The 16,714-nt window shown below is 49.6% G+C and overlaps 1 long non-coding RNA gene across 1 annotated transcript in view; it reads left to right on the forward strand.

Moving 5' to 3' along the window:
* Positions 1-9,514: 9,514 nt before the first annotated feature.
* The window catches only part of LOC148775663 (uncharacterized), a 46,024-nt gene continuing 38,824 nt past the window's right edge, over positions 9,515-16,714 (forward strand). Inside the window, exon 1 of the long non-coding RNA XR_016039050.1 lies at positions 9,515-9,608. This is a non-coding gene — a long non-coding RNA (uncharacterized LOC148775663). The remainder of the gene's footprint in view (positions 9,609-16,714) is intronic.

Raw genomic sequence — 16,714 nt, forward strand, 5'->3', positions numbered from 1 at the left:
GTCTGTCTGTCTGTAACTTGGATGACTGCTCTCTGGGAAGCTGTAGCTGGCTGATTCCGTGGGCGACCGAGCAGGATGCGTGGGCGCAGGAAACAGAAGAGGGATAAGAAACCGGGAGGGAGAGAAAGGGGACGCGAGAGAGAGCGGGAGCCTTAGAATCTGTTATTTGCGTCACTCGAGGAGCCGGGGCTATCTGCCCGACAAACACACCGAATTAATCCGAGTTATAGCCAGAGCTGTCTCAGCTACAGCGGTCAGCTGCGAAAGGGCGGGGAAAGGACGCTCGCTCCGCTTCTGTGCCGAGCCGAGCTTGCACCCGGCGGCTCAGGGCGTTTGGGGAGGGGGGCTGTCCTGCTGGGCAAGCCCTCGTGGGCCCCGCACGCCCGGTGCACACCAGGTTGCAGCCTTCTCTGCAGCTGCCCAGCCCAAGCCTAGGGTGGCGCCCGCCTCGGCCGCCTTGCTTGTTCAGTGGCTGCACCGAACACAAAGCGTTGTCTCTGAGCAGAAGCCTCTTCTCGGCTGAAACAGACCCACCAAAGAGGAGAATCTGCACGTGACGTCAGTAGCTGATGACTGACGCAGGCTGGCAAAGGAGACTCAAGGCGGCTGCTCCGCGCTGCCTTCATGAGTCTATTTTCTCCAACCCCTTCGTAGTGAATTACTAGAACGCAAAACACACACACACACACACACACACCGCCTTCAAAATATACATTTCCAAAGGCGGTGTGTTGCAAACACAGCTGAGATTTTGCAAAGCATGGGTGGGAAACGTGGGAAGGGTATGGAGGGGTTTTTCTTTTTTTTCCTTTCCTCATTTGGGAATCTCCAGCGTGGACCGCATTAGACTCTAGAGCTTTTTTTTGGAAGCTCCTCTGGGGATGGGGTCTAAGCACCCCACCCCACCCCCATTTCCCAAGCAGGTCTGGTCAATGGAGACCTGCAGCTCTAAAAGAATACAACCACTCCAAAGCCTTCTGGTCGGGGAGACAGTGAGGAGCTTGCAACAGGCGGAGGCAGACGGGAGTTAATGGGAGGGAGGGAGAATATAAGCAATGTTTGGGTGTTTTTCTGCTTTGAAAAAATCATCTGCAGTAATGTAAGTGTGTGTGGTGGTGCAGGGAAAGTGGGGAGGGGGCGCTTAATGCACATCTAATGTTTTGGACGTAACGTTCCAGCGAAATGCCTTTGTGTGTGGAGGTTTTTTCAGTACTTGCTAAAAATAGCATCAGGGTTTGATCGTGTTCCAGAAATAGACCGAGGGCTGCACTGGGATAAAAAGCCAGCGCGGGTGGAAGAAAACCTGGACATCACCGCATTCCCCCCCCCACCCCACCAACTATGTCTGGAAATTAATTGTTGGATTTTTCCTCTCCTCTCTTCTGTCTCCCTCTCTCTCGCCACTTTCTCTTCCCACCCCCTGTGTTTCTCTTTCTCTCTCTTAAGGAGTTCCCGTTTGGGTAAGTAATATTATGTCATGTGCATGCCGCAGACTGTGAGTATGAACTGAGGCTTACTTTGTGCATGCCCTGGGGTTCTTTTTTGGCTGCCTTTTCACCCCTTTTTAAAAGAGAAGGGTGGGACTGAGTAGGGGGGTGAGGGGTATAGCTGTGTGTGTGCATAATGAATTTGGGGCTGCATGAAAAGGAACCGAAAGGGGGAATTCTTGCAGAGCCGGGAATCACCCTGACCAATCTCTGAATCAATAGCTGCAACTCTCTCTCTGTCTATGGGTCGGCGCTGTTGAGCTCGATTCTCGGCTGCCCCCTCCCTTCCCCATTTTCTCTGTCTTAAAGGGTGTCCAGATACGACTTAATGGGCCATCTCTCTGCGAGATTAATGGAGACGATGCGATATAGATTAAAATTGCATGGTGGGGCTGGGAGGTAAAAGAAGGAAAAATCTGTGTTCCTTTCACAAACTTCCCTGCTCGCTCCGGTCCGGGAGCCGGAGGACCGCGACCCTGGCGGATCCCGGCCGGCCCAGGGCGCGGTAGCTGTCCATGGAAGGCAGGTGCTGAAAATTCCTTGGTCCTTGGCGAGTTCAGCTCCGAGCGCCAGGGGGCGGGGTTGGCGCCAGTTGCGGATAGCCCCGCCCTGAATGCAGAAGAGGGATACGGAGAGGAGAGGGTTAAGGATGTTCAAAGAGGATAGTCGTGACTTCGGTGAGAGCTTTGGGGAAAAGGAGGGGTGAGTGGGAAGGAAAGGGAAAAAAAATGTAAAGGAGGGGGTGCAAAGTGTTAGATTCGAGGATGAGCCAAGGCCCAGCGCTCCAGGAACCGCAAGCCGGTGGTTTACCGGCTTTCTCCGCAGAGGCCAGGCACTATCTGAGCCTCCATTCCCAGGCGCCCGCACCTTCCCGCCAGTGGGTTTGAAAGATTTCTCTCCAGCGATGGTCCCTTTCAAATAAGAGGCTATAGGGTTGCTCTATTCGGACTCTCGTCGCTTCCACTTCATGCACCCCACGTTCCCACATTCTGCAGATCCCGGGAGGTGTGTAAAGATGTGTCTGTGCGTTATGGCATTTTTCTTACTATTCCCTGTCCTTCGCGTCCTAGTCATGGGAGCCCCAAATGAGTTGGTGGAATGAATGAATTAGAAGCCAAACCAAAGCACAGGAGTTGCTGGTGCGATACGCAGAAAATCCAGGCTTGGGAACATCGCCCAGAGCCTTCAAGCCAAAAACGCCAAAGGGTTTCTGAAAACGGGCTCTGAAGGAAACTAGGGAGGGAGGGGGTTCTTCTCCAAGTTCCCAAATGTTATTGAGGAGACCATCAACTCCCTGGGGTTATGGGGTTGACCCAACGTGATATGCACTGCAGTCAACTCCAGTGACTTTAGTTAAACCTGGAGCCAGACAGGTGAAGAGGGAGGAAGGTTATCAGAGGCCAGAGTCGGGGGGGGGGGGTGTAGGAATAAACATCACTCGGGCATACAAAGACATCCTTGCTGATTAACTCCTCGGGGAGAAATAATAAAAAATGCATCCTCAAACTGGCCCACAAGGGTGGGCTGTAGACAGTGGGTAGGGGGGGATGAAGCTATCTTGTAGATCTGTAGTAAGCCTGTGTGCATGCAGGGATGTTTTCTATAACTGTAATAATAATCATAATAATCATAATAAAAGGACGTTGAGGTAAGTATCCGTGAGGTCTGGCCTTCAACTGAAAGAGGAGAGCCCAAGTACTCCATCCTAACTCACTAACGGCCTATGGCTTCAGTGACCTGACCCCGCCCCCCCCAACTCAGGGCACCGCCCTGAGGTGCGGGCTAGGGGTCGAGTTATTTTTACTTTAGTAGTCTCTCTGGGAAGATTCCCTGGCTGAGACAGTATTCGTCAACTCATAATAGTAACAAGGGCTGTTACTGATGTTGTGGAGAATAACACAAATAACTTCAACCCACACTTCGTCTTGACAATTCAGCTCAAACCAAAGCCGCTCGCAGCCTCCCGGCCCACCCCTCGGCCTCCTCGTCACTCACCCGGACCCACTCTTTCCCTTTCCCAAGCCTCGCCCCTCTCAGCCCCACAAGTTGCGTGGTTATGTTTACAAATTCTGCCACATTTGCAAAGGCAAAAGCTTGGGGGGGGGGCGGCGCTAGGAGGGATGGCAGCGCAATGAAACATATGCAACACGTGGAGCGGTGGGGAGGGGGGTCATTAAGGGGAAAGAGAGGACGCCCCATGTCCTCACTTTCCCCCCGGACCCCTCTCCTCATCGCTTGGCACAATGCACAAGTTTACCCCCGAACTAGATCCTATTAAATAATTCAATGGTAGCGGTGTAATTTTGGTTGGAACCAGCACGGATTCCCAAGTCGTGACTGCAAAAAGTGAGTAATGCGCGCTGGCTGCGTCATGGCTCTAGTCACAGTTCATTCCGAACTGAGAAGGAATCGTGACTTCGCCTGGAGACGTCCCCTACAAGGGAGACGGGGAGGGGGAGGGACAAGCCGGGGTGGGGGGGTAGGGAATGGAGGTGGGGGGAAAACCTATCCAATGAAAACCGCTGCCAGGGGGACTTTTGAACTCCGCCGCTCGCTGTCTGGCTCTTCCCTCTCGGCCCGGGGCACCTCTCTCCACCCTCCCCCCCGCACCCTCCCGGCCGGCGCGCTCGCCAGCGCTCTCGCTCGCTCTCCCGCGACCTGACGAGTCCTCAACAAGTTGGAGGAAGGCAGGAACGCAGGGGTTAAGCTCGGAGAGCCGCAATTACCAAGATCGTGACCCTCCCACACAGTACAGTAACTTATATACTTACCTGGAAGAGCCCGCTCTGCCGCCGGGCCAACACCCGTGGGGGGCGGGGAAGGGCGGGAGGGGAGCGGGCCGGTTGGAGAGGGGCTCTTCCACGCTGGCTGCAGTGCGGACCGGACCGGCGCGCTCCAGGGACCGGGGACCCAGGTAAGGAGAAGGGGTGACGGTGCACAGGTCGGCCGGCGGTCGGTCGGCTCAGTGGTCGGCTGAGCAGAACTTTTTTCTTTTATTTCCCACCCCCCAGGGGGCCGCGCCGGCGCTGCGGCGGCCGCGGACTGTGCAACCCCCTCTGGCGCGGCGGCCGCGCCGACGCTCGGAGGGTGTGTGCGTGCGTCTGCCGGTCGCCGAGCCGAGGGGACGCCGTGGGAGGGTGGGAGGGTCGCGGAGCTGCCGGAGGGTGATGGATGGGCGGAGGGGCTGGGCCAACACAGACTTGGAGACGGTCTAGCTGGATTTTCTCTAGGCAAGCTTAAGCCAGAGCTTGCGTGTGCGCCCGCGCCCGCCGGCACGTCGATTCCAGGGTGGCAAAGAACAAATATGGCAACTTTTCCCCCCAAGTTCTGGCTATGTTTTGCAACAACCCACTTAGGCTGAATCTTTCCTCCCCCGGGGGGACTACCCTCGGGGAGGGAGGTGGTCCAAACGTTCCTTTGCCCAAATCCTTCTTGGACAGTGATGGGGCGGGGTGGGGGGGAGGGGAGGAAGACCAGACTGGGGAAGGGTGGCGCTGCCCTGGGGAGAAGGAGGGCAACCCCTCAAAGTTTGACTACGTTGGATGGTGGAGGGGGCCTAAAGGGAGAGAGGGAAGAGGGAAGGAGGGATAACGTAGGAAAGAGATCTCCCTCCGCCTTCCACCCTGGTCTCCCTTCCCCTGGTCTCTCCTTCCTCCAGCAGAGGGTGGAATCTCCCGACGTTGTGGGAGCCGGCGGTCAGAGAGGGGCTCGCCTCTTGTTGTTACCCTCGACATTCTGCAGAATGGGTAGGGAATGCGGGGCGGGGGCGGGGGAGGGTGGGCTACAGCAATGAAAGGGCACCCGAGGCAAGTGGGACATTAGACACAGAACATCTAGACGGGTTTGGGGGAGGGAGGGTACGGAAGGAGGGACTTCACCCTGCCTATCGAGCCTCCAGAACTTTACGGGGAGTGGGGTTCGAGCCATCCTCCTTTTTTTTTTTTTTTTAAGAAATAGGCTGACTACTGTGCAGTTTGGGTATATTTTCTGTTTATCTTGGCCTGTCATTTTACGTCTGAATCTCCTGGCTTAGGTCCTGTTGGGAGAGGTCGCTCTCTTGAACCCTGGCCCAATATCTCACGCCCTCGCCTGGGCTGGAATGGGGCAGGGGGGCTTGGCCGGATTTTTTGCAACAACAATATTTTAACGTGTTCCAGTCTGGGTTTTGTTAAATAATTAGAAATGGAAATATTTTTTTCCTCCCTCCCCCTTCTGGAAAAAAAAAAAAAGGAAATGTGAGCTCTCTCCTGATTGGTGGGTGACGATTTTAGTCCGCACCAATGAGCTGGCGGCCTCGTCTGTATTTATTTAGTGCTCTGGGGGAGTTTTTCTCTTTACGCAGCGCCTGTAGTCACGGCTGGAACCTCTGCTGGGGGACTAGGAGGGACAAGAGGGGGTTCAGGGGGAATCCAAACTGTACCTGTTCAGAGATCCGCGACCTTGCAGCCGGGGCTGGCGGAACCCTGAGAGGGGAAAGAGGGCGACAGGACAGATAGGCGGGGAGGCTCAGGGTGCTGGGGTACCGGAGAGGGGTGGAGGCTGGGCTCCGGGATCCCTGGTCCCCCCTCCGCGCTCCTCCTCTCGCCCTCCACACACCTCGCTCGAGGCTGTTGCGGGCTGAGTTGGGGGATCGCGGACGGTGTGGAGAAATGGAGGGATGGGGCGAGGGGTTCGAGGAGGGGCGAGAGTCGGGCGGGCGGCGCGCGGGGTGGGAAGGCTGAGCCGCGTTGGAGCGCGCTGGGGAGACCCAGCCTGCTCGGCTCCAGGGTTCGGAGACATCCTGGGCTGAAGGCGGCGGCGGCGGCGGACTGAAGAAGCCGGCAGACTCTGCCCTTCGCGAATCTTTTTGCGGTCTGGGCTTGCTGTACATAACTCAATAGCCGGAAGCCCTTACCCCAAAAAGCATTCGCGGAGGGCGCACTCGTCGAGAAGACGGCAGCCACCAGCGATCGCCGAAGTCCGCACCTTCCCGAAACGGCTCAGTCCGAACCCTTCCCAGCCCTCTCCCCGTTTTCCACGGAAGAATCAGTCCTTTCCCTCGCGTCCTTCCCGCGCTCCCTGAGGCTTTGGTCAGCCGCCTGTCCTCCGCGCAGGTCCCCCCCCCCAACTTTTTAATCGACTTTGTATCACAGGGGGAATCGGAGCAGGCGGTGTGCGTAATGTTTTCGGAGAAGTGGGAAGAAGCTGAAATACAATAAAAGTTTACACAAGTTGTGTCTCCCCCCCACCACCACCACTAACCTCCGCCCACAGCCCGAATAAGCCCATTCACCCACTGCAAAAAAAAAAAAAAAAAGGAATCTGGTCTTAGGGCCAAATCGGTACCTGGAATATGAATCAGTTTAGGACATTTTCTGGTTATTTTTGACCCATATGATCCAACTCTGCAATACAGGGGTGGGGAAGCCCTTAAGGGAGAGGCGGGAAACCCTCAGCATCCCCTTTCCTAGTGGGGGACCCCGAGGTGAGGCGAGCCACTGTAAACTGGGCAGCTCCGAAAAAGAGGGAAAATACCCAGGCACCGCCCTCTCCCCGGAGTCCCTTCTTCCCCCCACACCTGCTTCCAACCTAATTTGAAGCGTTTTGCAGCCTCAGGTACCCCCCATCTCACCTTACTCAAAACTAAGTAACACAGAAAGGGATAAAACATGAGAAAACTGGGAAAACCCCCGCAGAGAAGGAGCATTTAAGAGATGTGGTTGCACCCGAGTCAGAAGCTCAGCAGTGGCAACAGCAGCGCAGTCCTGGCCTCTTTAGTTGCCCCGTCCTGGGGAGCGAAGCAGAGCTGCAGGGTTAGGGATCAGCTCTGGGCACCCCCTCCTCACCTCCCCTTCCACTGCTTGCAGTCGTGACCGCTTCCGTTACAAGTGGCAAAGATCAGGCCTTCACCATGCTCTGCGCCCCCCACGTCCTTCGTCAGCTAGAAACACTGCTAGACGCCCTTAGGGACTGAGCCAGAAGGACACACAGACACACGGAGGCCCAGAGGGAAGAACACGGCTAGAGGATGAGTCTAGGAGTATGAGAGTCCGAGACCCGAGGGCTGCAAAGCTTCGCATTTTCGGGGAGGGCCTGAATTTCCCCCCCTGCACCCCAACCACCATTCTCCCAGCAAACTAAACGCCCACCATCATTCCCTTCTCCCTGAGCCGAGCACCCGGTTTACCCTCTCCCGCAGGAGGAAAAAGGGCTCCAAAGTCCGAGAGTGCTGGACAGAGTCAATCTTTTCTAGCTCAGCCTGCGAGGAGGCACGGAAAGCGAGGACTCCAAACTCCAGGGATAAATCAGAGCCCCTCTCCCCAGATAAAGGAGATTTTCTCTCTCCGGTTGCGTTTTCTGAAAGAGTAAAAGGGTCCCTAAGATCTGCAAAGGAGATGGAGCCAAAGCAAAAGCTCTGGGGGATTTCCTCCCTGCCTCTCACCTGGGGCCGTCTGTGGAGCGATAGCTTCGCCGAGGGAAGAGGCGCAAAAGCTAGGCTAGATTAAAAATAGCCTCACCCCGTGTCCCTTCAGCATCTCTTTTGTTTTCCTTTTTTTTTTTTTGCTTCTTACCTCCCCTTCTCTCCCCAGCCAGAAAGCCCTCCTCTCTCCAAAATCCGGAACCTCCACCAGGTTTTGGAGAGAGGTGACCTGAGCGAAGTGAACTCGCACAAAAACAGTAAGAGCCGCCTGAGTGAGGGCGGCTGGAGGCTCCCGCGCCCCGGGCCCCCCTCACTCCTCCCACGAGGCGAGGCGTGGGGCCGGGGCTCCGGAGCCCGAGAGCACCCGGCCGAAGCCGGCGTCGTGCGCGCCCGAGCGAGTCCTCGCCTCGCCTCGCCTCAGCCAGACAACTGTTGCTGCTCTGAAGGAGCCACTGCGGCTGCAGCACAGCTGCTGGGCGACCGATCGCACGCCGGGGCTGGGGTTGGCCACTCCTGACCCGGGGCGGGGGCTTGCGGAGAGTGGGGGTCTCACTCCGGGTGGGATCGGAGGAAAGCACCCCCCTCCCCTTTCCCTTCATCAGGAGTGAAAATTGGTGGCTTCTTGTACGTCTTTCCTTCCCTCCTAAGGGCGGCTGCTTCAACCTGAGGCCAGTGAGAGCTGTCTCTCTGCTTTCCCCCCACTTTGCCTTTGCTGAGAAAGGAGGGCAAAGTGGGGGGAGGACCTCTTTGAACCCTCAAACTGCTAACGCACACACCTTTTGGAAAAAAAAAAAAAAAAGCCACGTCACCCAGTAAGCTAGGGGCCTGATGGAAACTTCCAGGCACTTGCATCTGACGCAAACTCTCGAGCCCCTATATTAGGGAGAAGGGGAAGCGGTTGGAGACCCTTCCTCACCCCAGTGTGCTTCTCCATGGGGGTGGGAAGTGTCCAGGGAGTCCCGTGGGGACACTTGGTCCCCGGAGCCCATCAGCTAGCTTAGCTTTCGCCTATGTCAGAAAATCCAGACCAGGCTGGTCTCTCGAGCTGAGGAAGGGGTGAAGACATCAGGGAGCCCCCTCTCTATCACCTGCCCCCTGGTGGTTGGGTCAGGCTGGGGGTTCCACGTGCTCTCACCCTCAGGCCCAGTTTTGGTTGCTCTGTTCCTGCGGCATCCCCCCTGCCTCTCCTGCTCTATCCGTGGCTGGAGCCAAGTTTCCTCCCCTTGCCGGGCTCTTTTGCCCCTTCTGGCCTCTTTCCCAAGACCTGTGGTTGCTTTCAATCACTTCCTTACCTGCCTTAGGCTGGAGGCAAAGGAAGGGGCTCAGTCAAAGGCACTGAGCACACTTGCTTCAGCCTCAGGCCAGGACCCTCTTCTCTGTCTCAGGACTTCTCAACCTAGGGGGCTGTGTGGGCATCTCTGAAAAGCTCTCCCCTTGCTTCAGCTCCCCTGCCTTGTGACTCTTGGCCCAGATGCACCCTTCTGCCCGTTTTCTTCCTTGTAGCCTCCCTACCCCCATGATTTCCTATAAAATGTCCCAGCCCCCAAACTTCCCCATTCTCCTCCAGGGCCAGCAAAGTAACCTTGCCCATCTTTGGCCTTTTCAGGTGGTCAAACCTGCCCTGACACCTGGAGGTCTGCATGAGGGGTGGTCACTGAAGGAAGAGGTCTCAGAGGCCAGAGGAGCTAAAGAGTCTGCACAGATGAGCTCTGGAGTCCCAGGTAAGTGCAAAGATACCCCAGCCCGTGGCCCCTTGGCCTGGGCTGTGTGTGTACACTCCCCACTTGGTGACGAGACACAGGGAAGCCAGAGATCCAGTGCTTGGGGATGGTCCTCGATGGCTTAGCATTTAGCAAAGAGAAGCATCCATCATATAGGTGAGGAGGGGACAGAGTACCCCATGAAGCAGGCCCCTTTCCTGTCTTATCCCCTAGCAGGACCTGGGCCTGGGTGTTTGGAAGCTTCCAAGCCTTAAGGACTCAGGGATGCAGGGCTTCTTCAGTGGGGCCCAGAGTTGCCTCTCTGCCCCCATGTCCTGGCCTGTGTCAGGCCTCTTAGCGGCCCAGGAGAGGTGTGGAGTTGAAGGGTGATTTTCTGCTGAGCTTAGTTTTTCTGAGGAAGCCAGTACATTGAGTTATGTCTACTTAACTGGGGTTCATCATAGGAAAGATAGGAAGATTTTTAGGTTATTGATTTTTTTTGAGGGGTAAGGCATTAAACTCTAAACACATTTACTTTTACTATTAACCAGCAAAATTCTTTGCTACAGAGCTTTTGTTTAGTTGCTTTGCTGAGCTTCAGAGTCATACTGTGATTTGCACTGGGGAATTCAGTTCAAAGCTAGGCAGAGAATTTTGAAACTCCAGGGCTGTTAGATTTGTGAGGTAAGGAGAAACCGAACTCCCTAACTTATCCTTGGCTGTTTTGTGAGCAAAATGTAGGAAGCTGCCAGAAATCCTATAGGAAACTTGAGGCTCATGGTAGAACAGAAGCACAGTCCATGGAAGACCTTCAGATCATTATACAACAGACCTGTTTACTGAATTAATTAAATGACTGCTACATAGATTTAGTGAAACGTTTACTTTTGAGAATGGAACTTTAACAATAAGCTGATTGACTAGAAAGCCTTACAGTCCCACCCTGTAAAGTGAGAGCAAGATCTTCAAATCACTGGCTGAACCTAACTTCTCTTAAATTCCCCTTTTGAATATAAGTTTTCAGCATCTGTCTTAGAGCAATAGGGCTGTAGTTCATTCCAAGAGGTTAACATCTCCCCCTTCTCCCCCTTTAACTGATAGTTCAGTTGCCTTGTAGAAACATCTAAGAAAATAATACAGGGGGTAAGATTTTCTTGCCTGAAGGGTAACCTCTTCTAAAAACATCTGTTGATGGGTTAAATCTCAAACTTAAATATATACGTAGCATGTGAAAGCTAGAAAGAGTTACAGATATACAGACAAATACCTTTATTTTATAAATCACGAAACAGGGGTTCAGAGAAATTAAGTGATTTTACCAAGGTCACACAGCTGGGGCTCTAAGCCAGGTTGTTTATTGTCTACTCTGGAGTCTTCCGTCTTTACTCAGTGATTCTTAGCACTAGTAAATGATACAGACAGTCCATAAACACAAATTGTAACAGATATCCTTCCAAAATGGCTTGCATTTAGGATGCCAGGGTTCAAAGAAGAGTTTACCTAAAGGTTCTTCTGCTAGCAGTTAGCATTCTGGGGGCATCGCTGGGTTAGGCAAGGCTCTCCTCTCTTGCTTCTGACATAGCCTAGACCTCAGTGCCTCCATGTGGGCCTTGATCTGCTAAGGAAGTCATCAGCACAAGAAATTTGCTGTGTCACAGAATCCAAGTACTGGTCTCTTCCAGAGTCTCTCTTAGCCTGAAGCAGTTCCATGAGGCCTAGGCCTCTCTCCCTTATTTCTCTCCTCTGGGTGGCAGCTTGAATCTTATCCTTCTTGCCTACTGGGCTTGACTGGGAGCTGTTAGGAGGGTAGTAAGGTCCAGTTGAATTCTCCCAGGATTTCTTAATTACTAGACAAGCAAGGAAGGTCCACAAAAGCAGCTTTCAGACCAAGCAGGGATTCATTTGATCCTTGTCCCTCGGATATCTTTTAGAGTGCTGCAGGTCACCTGTTCCTAAGACACTGGCTTGGCCTGGTCAGTTTTAAGATTTACTGCCAATGCCTGGATCTAACTCAGCTTTGCATATTTCCATCAGTGACAGCCATTTTGATGCCATTATTAATCACATCTTCAGCACATAGGAAGAGTAGCCATGCTGTGTGTGCTGTGACCAATAAATTATTGTGACGGCCTTTTTTTCATAGACGCTCCCTGCTGTTTGCTTCCTCACTTCTCTTTCCGGATGTGCTCTTAGTGTCAACTTCTAACTAGGAAATCAGATGCATTTCTCAGCTTAAAAAGAAACAGATTGGAAGGAAGAAAAATGAAATGGAGTGAAAGATACAGTCAGGTTAAAAAACAAAACAAGGAGATTGGCAAACAGTGGAAGGCATTAAAAGAGCTAGTTCTATCTGGTCCTGACTACTTAGGTTCATGACCCTGAAAAAGCTATTATATCCTTCCTAGGCTTCTACTCCTCCATCTATAAAGTTAGGTGCTTTAGAGCTCAGATCCCTCTTGTTCATTCATTCATTCAACACATGTTGAATGTTTATTGAGTCCTTACTATATATCAGACCTTATTCTAGGCATTGGAGATATAAATAAATTATTCTCCCTTTGATAACCTAATGAAGTTATGGAGCTTCTTCCCAGAAAAACAAAACAACAAAAGGAAAGAGAAAAAAGAAAAACACAGATATTTTACATAAAATTTCAAGGAGCTCATGACTTCCCTAGGCTTCACTAGGCCCTAATTAAACATTTTTCATCTAGTTAGTCTCAAAGTCGTATATTTTACAAAATTAAGGTTTGCAGCTTAGGTTGCATCATCAAATCTTGATTTGTAGCTGTTCTTTTTTTTCCTTCTTCTTACCTAGCAGCTCTGTGTTGTGTTTTTAATCATGGTTTTTGGCCTCCTTTTTTTTTTTTGTAGAATAAATATTTGGAATTTAGTTAATACCGCAAAAGGCTAGAGTAAATGCCGAACAGAAAATCAGTAACTGAAAGGCAAAGCAGGCGTGGGGGTGAGGACAGAAGCAGATGAGAAGTTTTAATGGCAAAGTCTAGCCCTGTCCTGCAGGATTTTGAAGTGACAGTCCATCTTTCAGGCTAAATGTTCTTGGCAAAGTCTGGTGATTTGGCGGAGGGAACAGAGGTTGGTGTTGAAGCTGGACAGTGTAATGTCTCAACATCAGGGCTCATAGCAAAGATGGATTTTCTCTGGTGCTTTTGACCACCAGGGAAAATCAGAGATAGACAGGAGAAGGATTCCCTGAGAAGGAAAGGAACAGTCCATTGGTTGAATTATTATGTTGGTAAGACTGGCCCTGTCGTGATGACCCTGTTGGGTTGGTAGGTTGCCTTTATGTAGCATAGCTGGGGGCTTTATGGCAGGCAGTGCTGCTGAGGTCTTCAGTAAAGGAGAAATTGGAAGTCTTTAAGACTCAAAGTGGACATGGAGAGGTCAGCGTACAAAGGCTTTGCCCCACTCCAAGTCTTCCAAAGCCTCTTTCTCCCCTGCTGTTGCTAATGCTAATTCACTTCAGCCGTGACCGACTCTCTGCGACCCCATAGACGGCAGCCCACCAGGCTCCCTGTCCCTGGGATTCTCCAGGCAAGGACACTGGAGTGGGTTGCCATTTCCTTCTCCAATGCATGAAAAGTGAAAGTGAAGTCACTCAGTCACGTCCGACTCTTAGCAACCCCATGGACTGCAGCCTACCAGGCTTCTCCATCCATAGGATTTTTCCAGGCAAGAGTACTGGAGTGGGGTGGCATTGCCTTCTCCGCCCCTGCTGAGAGCTCCCTCAAAATTCTTCCTTGCAATGAGGAAGGCCTGGCTTTTTTCATTTAAGGTGAAGGATGTTTATGGACTTTAGTGTGATCAGCTACTGATGTAGGCTTTACTTTCAGGGTGAGCTGGATGCTCTTACTCAGCGCTCCCAGGGTAAATAGCCAGTGGAAGGCACTGCTGGGAGATGACCTTGGAAGTGGAAGGTCTGGATTAGGATCTGAATTTGTAAAGACTTCCGGTAGATTGTGGGAGGATCCGGTGAAGTGTGTGAGTTTCTACTTAAGCAAGAAATTAAGAGATTGCTGCTGCTGAGACTGAAGAATAGAAAGATCCACCTAAAGGCAAATCAGTCCTTCTCAAGTTCTCAATTCCCTTATCTGTAAAATGGGAATAACAATAACAGCCCTAAGGTTCTGGTGAGGATTCAGTCAGATTATGATGTAAAGAACTTCACTCAGTTCTCAATAAATGTTAATTGTTGTTATTATTATGTTTCCCCCCATGCCTGACACATATAGCAATGGCATACAAGGCTTATATCATGGAATCTGCAGTCATGGGACCAGAGCTATTCCCTGAGTAACAGATAAAAGATAATCTTTTCTGAAAGCATCTGTCCATTTGCTCCATAGCCTGCCAGTGCCCAGGATTACCCGACTGGGAGTAAATCAAAAGGGCTGATAGAAAAATCTTTTTCTCTACTTGTTGTATCCCTACCCAAAGATTATCTCTTTGTTGTTTCATTCCCCTTTAATTCCTTGCTTTCAAGTTATTTTAAAAAATCTATTGAATTTAATCACATTGTTTTTGCAAATCATTCCCTTTTTTACTTAAAAATTTTTTTTTGATCAGGGGGGAAAAATGATTCACCAAGAATACTTGCCATTCACCTTTTACGTTCGGCTTATATTCAGTCCTAAATTTTCAGTTTAGGTGATTCCCACCGAGGAAAGAGTAAAGGAACAGTGAAAGGGCAAGAACAGATAACACTGTTTGTTATCATCAAGGATGCTTTCTCTTCCCTTTTCACATGTATTTTCTCTTCGTTCCTTCCTTCCTCCAGCTTCACTTTTCAGTGTCTTACAAATCTTTTTGTCTTCTCTTATCACCCTTCCCCACCTCAAAAAAATCTTTGCTTTCTTCTCTTTGATTCCCTTAACTTGTTCTATCAGGCATTTCTTTCAAGTCTTGGCTGAAAGTTGCAGGGTGACGATAGGAAGCATCTGATGAGGTCTTTACGTTTTCTGGGAATACTAGAAGAAAAGGGCTACTCTTTGTACCCCGGAACCTATAAAGCACATCTGAGGCCATTCCAAAAGATGTTTTTGCCTTTGTTTGCTTTTTATGTATTTTATTTAATTTTCTTAGAAACAGGAGCCTTCTTCACAGGCCTTTCTGCATTTCCCCCACAGCCTACCCATCAACTCTACTCAAAGACTTTTCTTCTCTTTTTAAAAAACCATACTAAAAAGCCCAGGGACGTGTCAGAAGTAAACTGCACAGTAGTCCTTGCCATCTCTTCTTTGCAGCCTTTCAAGGGGCGGCTAAAAGCAGCATAATCTGAGGAAGCAGTACAACCGCTTGGTCTAAGGCCACGGGCTTTGAGGCCCGTGAGATCTCGGCTTACTTGTCAGTTCTGTTCTTTTCAGCTGCGTGCACTGGAGCAAGTTGTCTCTGAGTCAGTTTCTTCATCTGTAAAATGGGGATATTCAAGTGCCTATTTCATAAGGTTGTTGGGAAGATGAACTGAGATATCAGTTAACACACAATCTGGTACTTCAGGCGTGTAGTGTGTCCTCAGCCAATACGCACTGCTAGTGTTAAGCCAGGTGCCTGCAGACCCAGGGTCTAGATAGAGTCCTGGACTATTTGAAAGAGTCGAAATAGGCATAGGAAACAGGTAACACCACCAGGAGTCATGAGGTGGGAGATGAGTCTAAAGTCAAGGAGTGCTGGGATCATCTTGAGATTTTCCAGATGTTGTGAATTGGGCTAGGAACTGATCTGGAGCTGAACAAACAGTAATAGCCTCTCAGGACAGCAGTCATTCAAACGGCAATGATTTATACCACACTGACCTTTTACTATCTCTACAGGCAAATCAGACTGACTTTGTAAAAAATTATGATCCCCAGAATTCACCCCTCTTTAAAGCTCAGATCTTAGGTTGGTAGAAAAAAAAAATCAACTAAAAAAATAGTTTCACTGTTTCAAAGTGGAGTTAAGTGATTTTTTTTTTTTAATTAAGGGGTTTCTTTTACCCTTTGAGTTTGTGACAAGAATACTTGATCAGAAATAAGAAAAAGAGCAGAAAACCTTCTTGCCAGAGATGGGTGTGGCATGAACCAAAATCAAACTGTCTGAGAAGTTCTGTAATTCTTAGCTGATAAAGGGGCAGTAAGTAAATTGGCAGCCTATACATTGATTTTGCAAAGGAAGGGTGAATTAGAGATAGCCCTCCAAACTTTATCCCCTAGCCTTCTACCACTCTGAACCTCAACATCACATTTAATGAAATGATATTTAAGTAAAAGAGGAAAATTGTTTCCCTTCAGCCAATTTCCTTTATGCCTCTCTTTTAAAATTTTAAATTGTATGTAGGTAATGGAGCACAGAAGCAGTCATTTATAATAAAAATTTTTAAAGAAAGAAAAAAAATTTATTAATAGCTTCCTGAATTAAACTTTGCTCATTAAAATCTTAAAGAATTAAAATTAAAATATTAAGAAAATATTTTAGGCTGTAACACTAATTTAGTATTTTCACTTATTTACAGACTTATGAAATCCTCCAGTTCATAGCTATTTCCCCCTCAAACTTGCCCTTCAGGAAGCTTGTCCAGAAAAAACCTGTTTCAGGTAGTTTTACATAAGAATTATTTGCATTTAAATATGAAACAGTCATGAAAATAGTTGCTATCTCTTCAAATAATAAACAAATGGTATTTTAAAATACAAGCTTATTACTTTTTTGAGGACTAGCTATTAGCTTTAGAATTTTTTTCAAAGTCATGCTTTAGAATTCTGAGAGAAAGGAAAATATTTTTTTCAAAGAAGGGAAATCTTTAAACTGTAAAATTTTTTTATCTTATGATTAAAAATCTTGCTTCTCAGTGAGCTACTTCTCAGCTTCTCTGAGATTTTAACATGAAATTTTGTTTCCTTTATTTGTATAACATTAAAGATAGTTTAATCCCAGTAAAGATCATTATTTAACCAAAGCTCAAATATCTAAGAAGATATTTTATTTATGACTACAAAACATTAATTTTTCATGTGGCACAAAAGAAATACAATCTCCACAGAGAGATGTGTGATATTCATTAATATGCTTATTTTAGGGAGGAGTGGCACTTTCTTCTACTATTCATAAATTTATTTCTTAATTTAAAA

This window comes from Moschus berezovskii, chromosome 14 (assembly GCF_049115385.1).
Source record: "Moschus berezovskii isolate FMDL1 chromosome 14, NW_MosBer_1.0, whole genome shotgun sequence".
In the NCBI taxonomy this organism is placed as follows: domain Eukaryota; kingdom Metazoa; phylum Chordata; class Mammalia; order Artiodactyla; family Moschidae; genus Moschus; species Moschus berezovskii.